This window comes from Adiantum capillus-veneris, chromosome 3 (genome assembly GCF_014529385.1).
Source record: "Adiantum capillus-veneris isolate H3 chromosome 3, ASM1452938v2, whole genome shotgun sequence".
Lineage (NCBI taxonomy): Eukaryota > Viridiplantae > Streptophyta > Polypodiopsida > Polypodiales > Pteridaceae > Adiantum > Adiantum capillus-veneris.
The window spans coordinates 161,198,624-161,210,887 of NC_140933.1; positions in this window are offsets into that span (position 1 = coordinate 161,198,624).

Here is a 12,264-nt window from a genome sequence, read left to right on the forward strand (position 1 = left end):
TCTCTCTCTCTCTCTCTCTCTCTTTAATTTCTTACACACACATACACACATTTCTCTCTCTCTCTCTCTCTCTAATTTCTTACACACACGTACACACATTCTCTCTCTCTCTCTCTCTCTCTCTCTCTCTCTCTCTCTCTCTCTCTCTCTCTCTCTCTCTCTCTATCCTACACACACACACAATGTAGCTTGAGAGAGAGAGAGAGAGGGAGATGGGGGGGGGGGGGGGGGGGGGGGGGGGGGGGGGGGGGGGGGGGGGGGGGGGGGGGGGGGGGGGGGGGGGGGGGGGGGGGGGGGGGGGGGGGGGGGGGGGGAGAACAATACTTGCGCTGTAGGTTTCCAAGAAGGCTAGATCTGTGCGTGCTCACAGGCGAAAATGACCGCTTGCGCAGGGATTTGGTTTTTTTCCCAAATTTGTTTCCGTCGATATACGCGTGGAAATACATGTGGAAATACGCGCCTTTTGACAGACATTGCCATGTGTATTACCATGTATGTATCGACGCGTATATCGACGCGGGGTATGCCTGTCAAAATGCGGGTGGAAAGGTACGGCGCGTCGAAATATTGCGCGTCGAAAAGCACGTAACATGTTGTAGTGTAATAGCAGCTATATGTACCACTAATACTAATTCATAGATAGCTCTCACACTCACTCTCACATACTAATTTGTAATCCATCACTAAACAAACATCTTCCTAATGATGGACACCCGCCCATTCAAGATAAGATCATCACAAACGGCACAATCAAGGATAGCTTTCTGAGCATTTTCTTCCTACTCGGCTTGGGAAATTTAATTTTTTGTAAGTAGGGAATATTTTATTTTTTGTTGTTAAATATAATTTTCTTTCCTTGGTTTTTTTAATCTAGTTATCGACATTGCATGGCAAATGATAACATCTTGTGATTCAATTTTGTTTTTACAGAGTAGTTGAGTGCAAAGCTGTTGTAGTATTCCGGTGAATGATAAATAAATAAATCACATAATTTTTTAAGTGGGATCACACTATCTATCTTGAACTTCTCTTGCAATAAAAAAAAAATTGTACCATTTTTTCTTGCAATTGAAAACAGTTTGTGCATAAAGCATTTGCATTTTACTCTTCTCATGGATCTCCTAGGTAATTATTTATGGATGCACTATTCAACACAGCCTTTCATAAACAATACAAGCACTTAGTATCAATAACTTAATCGAAATAGGGGACAACTAATTTGTGTGATGACTAACCTTACCAACTCTCACTGTCCTCTTTACTTTGTCTTAACAAGACTCGTACATGAGCATTTTTGTTTTCATTCTAATGATTTTACTAGTCATTCCTACCTTCAAGGAATTTGTTTAAAAGTTTTTGTAACTATATGGTTTTCTAATTCTGGTATAAACAGTCATAAACATCCTCCATGTGCAATCAAACTAAACATGTGTTCTTTTATACAATGGTATCACTCGAGAGGCCATGTAGTATTGCTCTTCTTTTGTTATTTCATATCCTCTTTTCATCACAATTTAACACATTCTGGATTTGTTAACTCTATCTTGGTCCGACAGTGATAGTTGCAGTTGTCTCCTATTTGTACCTCTCTCTACACGCACACAATGGTGTCTACATTTTCAAATACGGTTATCCAAGTACGTGCCTCCAATACCTACTTTATCTTTTCAGGTTATCTTATGAGCTACGAACCCAGCCATCTCTCATATAATGGCTTAAATTTTGCACTAAATGGAATTTATTAAGATCATTTGACATTATATAGCTACTCACATGAGCTAATGTGTTTTCCATTCATGAACAACAGTTTGTATGTACTTTGCTATTCCACTATACCCTAAAGTGGTGTCAAACAGATAGTAAATATTTTTCTCTTTTATGTTTTGTTTAGTCCATTGGTCACGTGCACACAGATTCGCGGATTTAAACAATGTGAAAATGCTTAGTTTGGTGTAGATTCATCGATTTAAGCAACAAGTGCAGATTTGCCGATTTAGGCAGCACATCGACAAATTCCATATTCTCAAAGGTAAATGCAGATATGTCGATTTAGGCAGCATCAGTGTATATTTGCTGATTTAGGCAGCACGTCTTATTGGTGTAGATTCGCCAATTTAGGCAACACCGACCATAGGATCATGCTACAGTGGCTGGCCACCACTGTCCTTAGTATGATTTTGCTACCCGGGTATACAAAATGAAGGATATTTGGATTTGGATTTGAAACTGGATTTGGAATGGGCATATGATGATTTTTTTGTCGCGACATTAACTTGAGATTGATCAAAATTGTTTATTGAATGATGAGTGTGACCAATGATATCCTGATTCATTAGGGTATGACATATACTGCTTATTCTAGTGGTATGGGACACTAGAATAGGTAGTATGTGGATAACGGCATGCATAAGCAATGTTGTTTTGTTTCATAAATTTTTCATTTTACTACGTGCTATTTCTGACACAAAATACTAATCATTGTTTTTGACAAGTACGGTTTGCAAATCTAAGGACAATTGCTTTCTAATGGAGAGGTATGTAATGGAATTGATATTTTATTATCTAGTGCAGCTGACATGTGGAAAAGGCTTAACCAAACAAAGGCCTATGTGAACAGATATACACTTTATGTACATTTTATTATTCAAGTGCTCTTTATGTGCTTCCGCCATTTATGATCGACCGACCAGTTTGTACTCATTTTTTAGCATTCAAGAAATCTATAAGTAAATACGTGCAAGAGGGAAATGCTCACTCTTGCACGAGGGGAGATTGCACCCAGCTTATGTGTCATTCTTCTCCTCCCTCACTTCTCCTCTTATCGTGCCGGCGTAGCACTCCTCTCTAGGAGGTACACCTGCACGCTTTATTTCTCTCTCTCTCTCTCTCTCTCTCTCTCTCTCTCTCTCTCTCTCTCTCTCTCTCTCTCGCTCTTTGTCTCTCTATGTTCGCGTGTAGTCTCGATTATGTTCTATGCAATTTGTCAAGTATGCAAATCATGGTTTTATCGCTTGTAGCATGTTGTTCTCGGTATTTTACAGGGCTCGCGACGCCCTTGTCTGTAGCACCAAGGGCCAACTACCTAAATGTGGACAGGGGAATATCGAATACGGAGGCCAAGGGCCTATTTAAAGGGTGGTTGGGTGGATGTATTCTCACGGCAGTCCTTGGGTCCTCGTAGGTCGATCCTTACACAGAGTCTCGTGCTTCTACTAGTCATTTACATTTTGAAGTTATGGTATACTTAGTTTATAAACTTGCATTAATTCATGGTTTCCTATTTCATTTAGATGGGGCATCTAAAGATTCTCTTTCATTCTGTCTCTACGTACTATATTTCACCCTCCTCTCCTCTCCTCTCTCTCTCTCTCTGTTAAAAACAATGGAACCTAAGCATGCAATACATTGTTGGAATTAGGGTTGCAGAGAAACACACACAGCTTGGAGAAGATGAAGGGAGCTCAAGGCACACAATAGAGAGTGTGTTACTTAGTGTGCAATGGAAAGATAGATAGCCCTAGAGTGATGGGTGTATATACAATGCACGGGGGAAAAGACCTCCTAAAGAGGGAAAAAATGCCCCGGCGGTCCTAGTGTGTTCACACACATCACTACCACATATATATGGTAACAAATCCCCCCTAGAGTGATGCGGTGAACGAGAGCTGGCACATGAGTAAAGGGAAGTGCCATGCCCTGAGGACAGGATTAGTCCACAAAGGGGAGTAAGCCCAAAGCTTTGCGGAAAGCTTCAAGCTTCTCACGAGACAATGCCTTTGTGAAAAGATCTGCAAGGTTGTCCTGTGTTGGCACATAAGCCAAGATGATCTCTCCTGCTGAGAGCCTCTCCCTGACATAGTGGTAATGCACCTCAATGTGCTTTGTGCGAGCATGACAAACTAGGTTCCTCGCAACTGCCAATGCGCTCTGACTGTCAGTGTAGATAGTATTGGCAGTGTTCTGTCCAACACCCAAATCAGCCATAAGGCGTCTGAGCCATACACACTCAACCGTAGCTGTGAAGACTGCCCTGTACTCAGCCTCACAACTCGAAGTGGCCAAAGTAGGTTGCTTCTTGCTCAACCATGATATACATGAACTGCCAAGCATGAAACAAAAACCACTTGTGGACACTCGCGTGTCAAAACAACCAGCCCAATCTGAGTCCGAAAAAGCATGTAAGTCTGGCGGCAATGATCCCCCCTTGGGATAAAACAAGCCAAGATGTAAAGTGCCACTAAGGTAGCGGAAAATCCTCTTGACAGCCTGCCAATGTTAGACCCTGGGCTATGCATAAATCTGCTGACTTGTGAGACTGCAAACTGAATATCCGGCCTCGTGTTGCATACATAAATGAGGCAGCCAACAACAGTTTGGTAAAGAGTGACATCAGCAGGATCACCAGCATCATGTAGACTCAACTTCAAACCTGTTTCCATGGGAGTGGCAATAGGTTTGCAATCCTCAAGTCCAAACTTACATAGCAATGTCTCTATGTAACTTTTCTGACACAAGGCAATACCACCATCATACTGCTTAAACTATATACTCAAATAATGATGCAACAGCCCCAAATCTTTCATCTTGAAAGTAGCATTCAGATCAGCCTTAAGTTCAGCAATATGTCTCTCATTTGGTCCAGTGATTAGCAAATCATCAACATAAAGAACCACGATGAGAAATACATCACCCTCACGCTTTACATACAATGTGCTTTTTGTTGGACTGTTACAAAAGCCTTGTTTGACCAAATGAGTGTCAGCTTTCTCATACCAAGCACGAGGAGATTGCTTCAACCCATACAAAGCCTTGTTACATTTGCACACTTTGTCCTCTTGTCCTTTTATGACAAAACCGCGAGGCTGCGTTACATAAAATTCCTCAAATATGTCACCATTCAAGAAAGCAGTAACAATGTCTGATTGATGTACATCCCAACCAAAATGAGCTGCCAATGCACATAGAAAACGCACAGTAGTCATACGACAAGTGGGAGCAAAAGTCTCTTCATAATCTATGCCTTTTTGCTGTGCATAACCCTTTGCAACAAGTCGAGCCTTATGGTGATCGATCTCACCATCCGGCTTGCGTTTCAACTTGTAAACCCACTTCGTACCAATGGCCTTTTTGCCAGGAGGCAAATCACATAAAGTCCATGTGTCATTTTCTACAAGTGCATCATATTCTGATTGCATGGCAGCCATCCAATTTTCTGAATTCTGTGCTTCATCAAAAGACAGAGGCTCCTCAACATCATGTAAACTAGACAGAGCCAAAGCATAACAATCTGATGCATAAGATGCATGGCGAGAGCCTGAACGAGTATGACTAGACAAAGGTGCATCCAATTTACTGTCACGCAAAGTGTGCACCAGCCATTTTGGCATACCTCTAGCCTGCTCATTTTCAGCTCTTTCCTCATCAAGTACATCATGTACATCTGCATCAGTAATAGGCTGATCTACGACATTTTCAGAAACCCCCATAGGCTGTACATTTGCCTCATTGGAACTTACATTCGTATTTCCACTACTGAAAAGAGGCAACAAAGTGTCATGAATGTCCTGTGAGCTTACATTACTGTCTCTAGTACATGACAGCAAGGGCTGAACAGAATCTTCCACAAACTCTACATCCCGTGAAACCAGAATACGTTTTGTTTGCGGATGATACAACCTGTAACCTTTGCTTTCAGCACTGTAACCAACAAAAATACATTTGACAGCCTTATCATCCAATGTTCTGCGCTGCACTTGTGGCACCAAAGCATATGCCAAACAACCAAAAACACGCATGTGCTCAATAGAATGCTTTCTATCATGCCATGCTTCATATGGAGTAATAGACTGCAAAGCTTTCGTAGGACACCTGTTAAGTACATAAGTGGCACACATGATGGCCTCAAGCCAAAAAGAATGCGGTAAAGCTTGACTTTTGACCATACATCGTGCCATTTCCGTCAGTGACCTGTTTTTCCTCTTAGAAACACCATTTTGCTGAGGTGTATAAGGCATTGTACATTGGTGTTTTATCCCACGACTAGCCAGAAATGCATTAAATTCATGAGACATATACTCCCCCCCTCGATCGGAACGGAGGGTGCCCATAGTACATTTCGAGACATTTTCAGCCATAGCCAGAAATTGTTTGAAGCACATAAAAACTTCGAACTTCGCTTTAAGCGGAAATACCCATGCATGCCTGGAGTAATCATCAATGAAAGTCACGAAGTACAGGTAATTGCCCAAGGACGGAGTTTGCATGGGCCCACAAACATCACTATGCACAAGCTGCAACCTGCATGTGGCCCGAACTGAACCATCCTTTGAAAATTTAGAACGCTGCATCTTACCCAAAATACAGCCTTCACAAACATGTTTGACAGGTGCTTCAAGAGGTGGCAAAGAAGCAACCATATCAGATTTCTGCAAACACAGCAAACTGACAAAATTTAGATGACCAAAACGTGCATGCCAAAGTTTTGCATATGAAATAGCCCTTGAATCTGCAACAGCATTTGCAAAATTTTGTCCACACTTGTCATACAAAGTGAGCTTATACAGCCCACGGCACAAAAGCCCAGATGCAACAATTTCATCACCAAAACTGAGATCATGAACTGTACATCTGTCATCCACAAATTTGACTACAAGTCCAAGTCTAGCAAGTGCGGATACAGACAAGAGATTCTTCTTGATCCCAGGTACATAAAGTGCATCAACAAGTGTGAAGGAACTGCCATTTGCAGCAGTGAGCACAATCTTTCCAACTCCCTGAACTGGATAAGAGGCATTGTTGGCACAAGTGACTGAATTCCCATGAGGGACAAACTCGAGAGAGGTAAACAATTCACGATGTGAGGTAATGTGCTTTGTAGCACCACTGTCGAAATACCACACATGTGAATCTGCAGCAACTGACAAGCATGCATCATGGACAGCAAGATTGTAAGTGCACTCTGTGCTAAAAGCTCATTCTACATCAACATCAGCAACACAGTCTCCTTTCTCAAAAGACTCAACAATGGCTGCATTTGTAGTGGAACCAGCATTTCGATTGGAACCACCCTCTTTCTTCTTAGCCTCTTTGGCCTTCAACTTAGGACACGACTTGATCAAGTGATCAGTGGCTTTACAATAATGGAAACGCATCTTCTTTTGGCCCTTATCACCAGAATTGCCAGACGAAGTACTGCCAGCAGAAGCATTAGGAACATAATTTTTGGCACTCGCAGCAGAACCATAAGAAGTGGCTGCATTGCTATTACCACCCTTTCTTTGAGAAGCAATAAAAGCCTGTTCAACTGCACGCTGTCTAGTCCTGTTTTTTCTGGACAGTGACTCTTGCAACAACAATGTGCATAATGCATCAAACTTGACATCTTCTGGATTTCCTTGGGTCATCAGTCTCCAAGTACTAGCAAAAGTCTGGTAGGAATCTGGTAAGGCATCAAGAACAGTCTGCACAAGGGAACTGTCTGAAATGACTTCACCTGCAGAAATAAGCTTCTCATTGATATCCTTGACACTAGCAAGGAAAGTTTCCATATCATCTTCCTCATGCATAATCTTCGACTCCAGCTCTTTACGCAGCAAAGGAATTTTAGCCTCATTGCGGCTTGCATAAAGACCTGCTAAAATATCCCAAGCTTGTTTTGCAGATTTTGCTGAACGGATGTGAGGAACAATGGTGCGCTTCACAGACAACGCAATCAATGCATGAGCCTGCGCAGCCTTAACATCCCAACGAGCTTGTTCTGTCGTAGGCAAAACAACTCTAACAGCTGCAATGCTTGCAGCAAGACCTGCAACATCACCTACATCCTCAGAAGCAGGACGTACATCAATGCCCTGCACAATGTTCCAGACACCTTTTGACACAAGAACATGTTGCATCATATAAGCCCACATAGGGTAGTTGTCCCCATTCAACCTGTCCTCAGCAGCAAACATCTTGAACACATCTGTGTTGTTGTTGTCAGCCATGGTAAATGCTGCACCTGATGTGAAAACTGCCCGAAAATAGGAGAAACGGAGCGGGAACAACCTGTGCTATATAGCACAAACCGTAGAGGACTATAAGGCACCTATTATGCTGAAAACGGCACTGACAGAAATTTTGCACAAAATGACGAAATAGCCTGTGCAGTACTGCCTGTAGTGGAAACGGAGGCCGAAATGAGCCCAAATCAAAATTCTGAGCAGACCAAGCTCGTCGAGCTTACCCAAAAATTTTATCGACCTGCGAACGCTCGCCAAAGCTCACTGAAATCGGAGAAAGTGAGCAGGCGTGTGCTGGAGCAGCTGGTGACTAAGCCCGGGAGGACGTGACCTGCTCCGATACCAATGGTTGGAATTAGGGTTGCAGAGAAACACACACAGCTTGGAGAAGACGAAGGAAGCTCAAGGCACACAATAGAGAGTGTGTTACTTAGTGTGCAATGGAAAGATAGATAGCCCTAGAGTGATGGGCGTATATACAATGCACGGGGGATAAACCTCCTAAAGAGGGAAAAAATGCCCCGGCGGTCCTAGTGTGTTCGCACACATCACTACCACAGGTATATGGTAACATACATCAACCAAATAATTTACCTTGGAATCTATTAAAGACAATAAAACATTCTCTGTATGTGCAATAGGATTCATGGTATCATCCATGATCTCAACATAACCAAGAGTGTCCAAAATTTTTAAGTCTCTAAACTATTCACCATGGTTGGCCATGTGACTCAATGCCCCACAATCCGCATACCATACGTTATCACCAAAATTTGATATGTTTGTAGACATAGTATATGTCATAGATTTCATTCTACCCCCCCCCCCCCCCCCCCCCCCCCCCCCCCCCCCCCCCCCCCCCCCCCCCTTCTCTCGATAGTACCTACATAATCTTTTTGCTACCTTCTTGGTAGACAGACATGCTTGAAGTGGTCATGACTCTACCACATGTCCAACATCCCATAGTATTATCGTGCACTTTTGTTTTGCAAAATTTTCCTCGACCTCTTTAACTCCCCCTACCTTGGAAATTTCCTCTTCCACACTTATTTTTCTTCTGGTTTTTGTTGGTGGTTGACCTAATTTTGGTTTCCACGGCCATGGAAACACTCATTGACCTATGGCCCATCCTCGACCTCTATCTCTATAATTGTAGAAGGCCTATTTAAAATTACTTGCATTTTAAGAAGATGAATCTTCACCAATGTTCTTCTTATACAATCAACAAAGACACAAGATCTATGAAACTTGGAATGTTTTCCTAAGTATAAATAGAGGTTTTGAACTTCTTTCATGCATGCCCTAATCGACATAAGCATGCATAATCTTTTCATCTCATCATCGATCGTGGAACCAATGGGTGCAAGAGATTTGTATGTGTCCTTAATCTTGAAGGAAAATCGTTCACTAACAAATCCATTTTCTTCATAGTGTTGAACTCTAGCTTCAACAATAGCTTCCTTGCCTTATTATTGGTCACACCTATTGAGAGCAAATGATTTAGTGCCTACTTGAGGGAATCGGCATCCTATGTAATTCCTAATCATAGTATTTTCCACATTGACAAATGACCAATACATGACCTTCTGTGTTGTCATTCTGATTTTAAAGGCTTTCACTCTTTGAGAAGTAGGATTCTCTGTAGGCAACAATGGTGCATCATTGTTCACCTTCAATGTACTCAAGATAACCTTTACCCATCAATAATATGGTCATTCTAAACTTTCAAATAGAAGTTGTTCTTGTATAGCTTCCCATTGACAATAGTGTTGATTCCATCAATGACAGACATGTCTGCCAAAAATGAGAAATCTATACAAAATCTACATCAACACCAAAAAGTAGCAAGTATTTTCACATTTTGTGACCACATTATGTGTGCATACATCCTATACAATGCTTCATACTACTAAATAGTAGCTGTGAAAAATATAGTACCAACCAAGCTTCCTACAATACCAAAGTGGGAGATTTGCAAAGACCCAAACCTTTGTGTCCCTGCACACAAACACATTCTACCTCCAAAACAAAGGCCAAAATATGCTTGAATGTATAGAATCCTAAACCGCACAATCTCCCATATTAATTTTCAAAATCTAAGATTGTTACGGACGCCTCTCAAGAATCCTAGGGAGTAAGTGTAGTACATACACACGAGGGAGGAGAATGAAGAAAACTTGCCCTAAATTGGTTCTTTTGTTTCTCCTTCTTGTGCCAGTCACAACTCCTTATCCATAACTGCTCTAATACCATGTAAAGAGATAGTGGAGGAGAGAGCTTAAGCTCTTAGCACACATGGAATGGAGGCTGAAAGCTACCTCTTCTTCTTCTTCACTACTCAAAATAATGATTAGGTCTACAAAATAGTAGGAAAATTTACAATGGTCAAATCGCTAGTGAGTTAGCTGACAAAATAAGTGTCCACCATTCTTGATAGTAGGAAGACCAAGTCAGTGAAATTCAGTTGTAGTACCACTGGCAATGATTCTTGTGTTTGCTACCTCGTGCTACTGGGTGGATAAAAGTAGGCAAGAAGTCATTCAAGTCGCAGACCATGTGTTGACCTTGATATCTCAACAAATTTGTCAATCCTCGTTTTTCTAAATGGTTTTAGGCCCATCAACTCTCATTCTTTGAGTGAGCTAGAGTGACATGAAGGAGTAGCAATAGTATCAAACCTTGGAGCAATTGGGGATCGCATGCTCACCACTAGAGATCTTGGAAATCCTCACACCATCATCTGCATGAAACTAGTTCTTGGGTAGTGGTAAAATTGGTATCCTTGCCTTTGTGTCTTGCAAAATATGTTGTCGCCTCAAACCTTGAGGTGAGATGTAAACTTTTGGTGATGGATTCAAGCCCATAGTGGCTCAAAGGCTTGCCTCTTATCATAAAAATATAGATCCTAGGGACAATCACCTTCTCAAAATTTTGTGAGGTTTTTTTGGCCAAACTTTATAAAAACTAACATGCATTTTTGCATATACGTCTTGCAAAATCCATGTGAAATGGACACAGTGGAGCTAGTATTGATAGAGAAGAGCATGCCAAGGGAAGAGGTCGTGGGGTGAGGCAATCATGGACACCTACACATCTTAGAGTGTGGGAGCACTTCGGAACTCAAAAATAGTTTTATGTGCTTCCATGGGGACCAAACTTTAGAAGAGACTACAAGCTACTGACAAATGGGTAGGATGACAATACCATAGTAACTGAGTTTGAAGGCCAACCTTGAAGGATACACATTGATGGTATAGCTTTCTAGAGAAGCATTTTCGTTGAACCTAGGCTAGCAAGTGATGAAAATAATTCCACCTGTAAGAGAAAAATATTAGATCCTTAAATTATATGAGCCATAAGAGCCATTCACTTGGAAGAAGTTGTGTTATCAAGGGATCAAGCTTCCATTGTGACTTCGCACGCATCTCTTCAAATTGTTGTGTCTACATTGATCTAACATTCTAGAGCACAAATATGCCACAAAATTTACCTAGTATGTGGTCGCTATAGCATGTCATGTCTAGTATGCATATATCCCCTAAATTGTCAATCCAAGAGCATGGAGCCCTGCCAAGGCTTTGAACCCCTCACTTTGGGTAAGATGGCACACCTTCGTTTGATGTTGGAAAGATGAACTATTGGAGAGGAGAAGCTATTCGAGAGGAGCCATGGCAAGGTACTCTCGTATTTTTCTCCCAACCTCACATACTCACAATTCACTAGTCTACCTTGTTATCTACCAATACACACTCTCTCACACACACAATCTGCTAGTGTAACTAGCTATGTACATACACGCACTCTCTATACGCATAGATGTGGCAAGCAATCACACACCTCTACACTACTCACTGGCATAGACATGCATGGAGATGAGTGGCCTCATATGTTTAGTTAAATATCCAGCACCCTCTAAACATCAAGAATACAATCACAACAAGAATGATCAAGCATACAAGGATGCAAGAAAATAAAGCATGCTTAAACACACAAAGCATGTAATCAAGAGATGCATAGAGAGAGAAAGAGAGAGAGAGAGATGATGGAAGTCTCCATAGCCAAAGCTTTTACACTCCCTTAGTTCTTCTCACCTCTAAAAAGGTAAGTTCACATATCTAGGGTTACAATATGCATTGTTTAAGCTTCCAAAATTTTTGAGCACCTTAATCGCTTTCCTAGTCAACTCATAGCTCTTACAACTTGAAGCTCAATCAATTTACAATGTATAACAATACATAGCAAACATTCCTTTGAAAACACTACT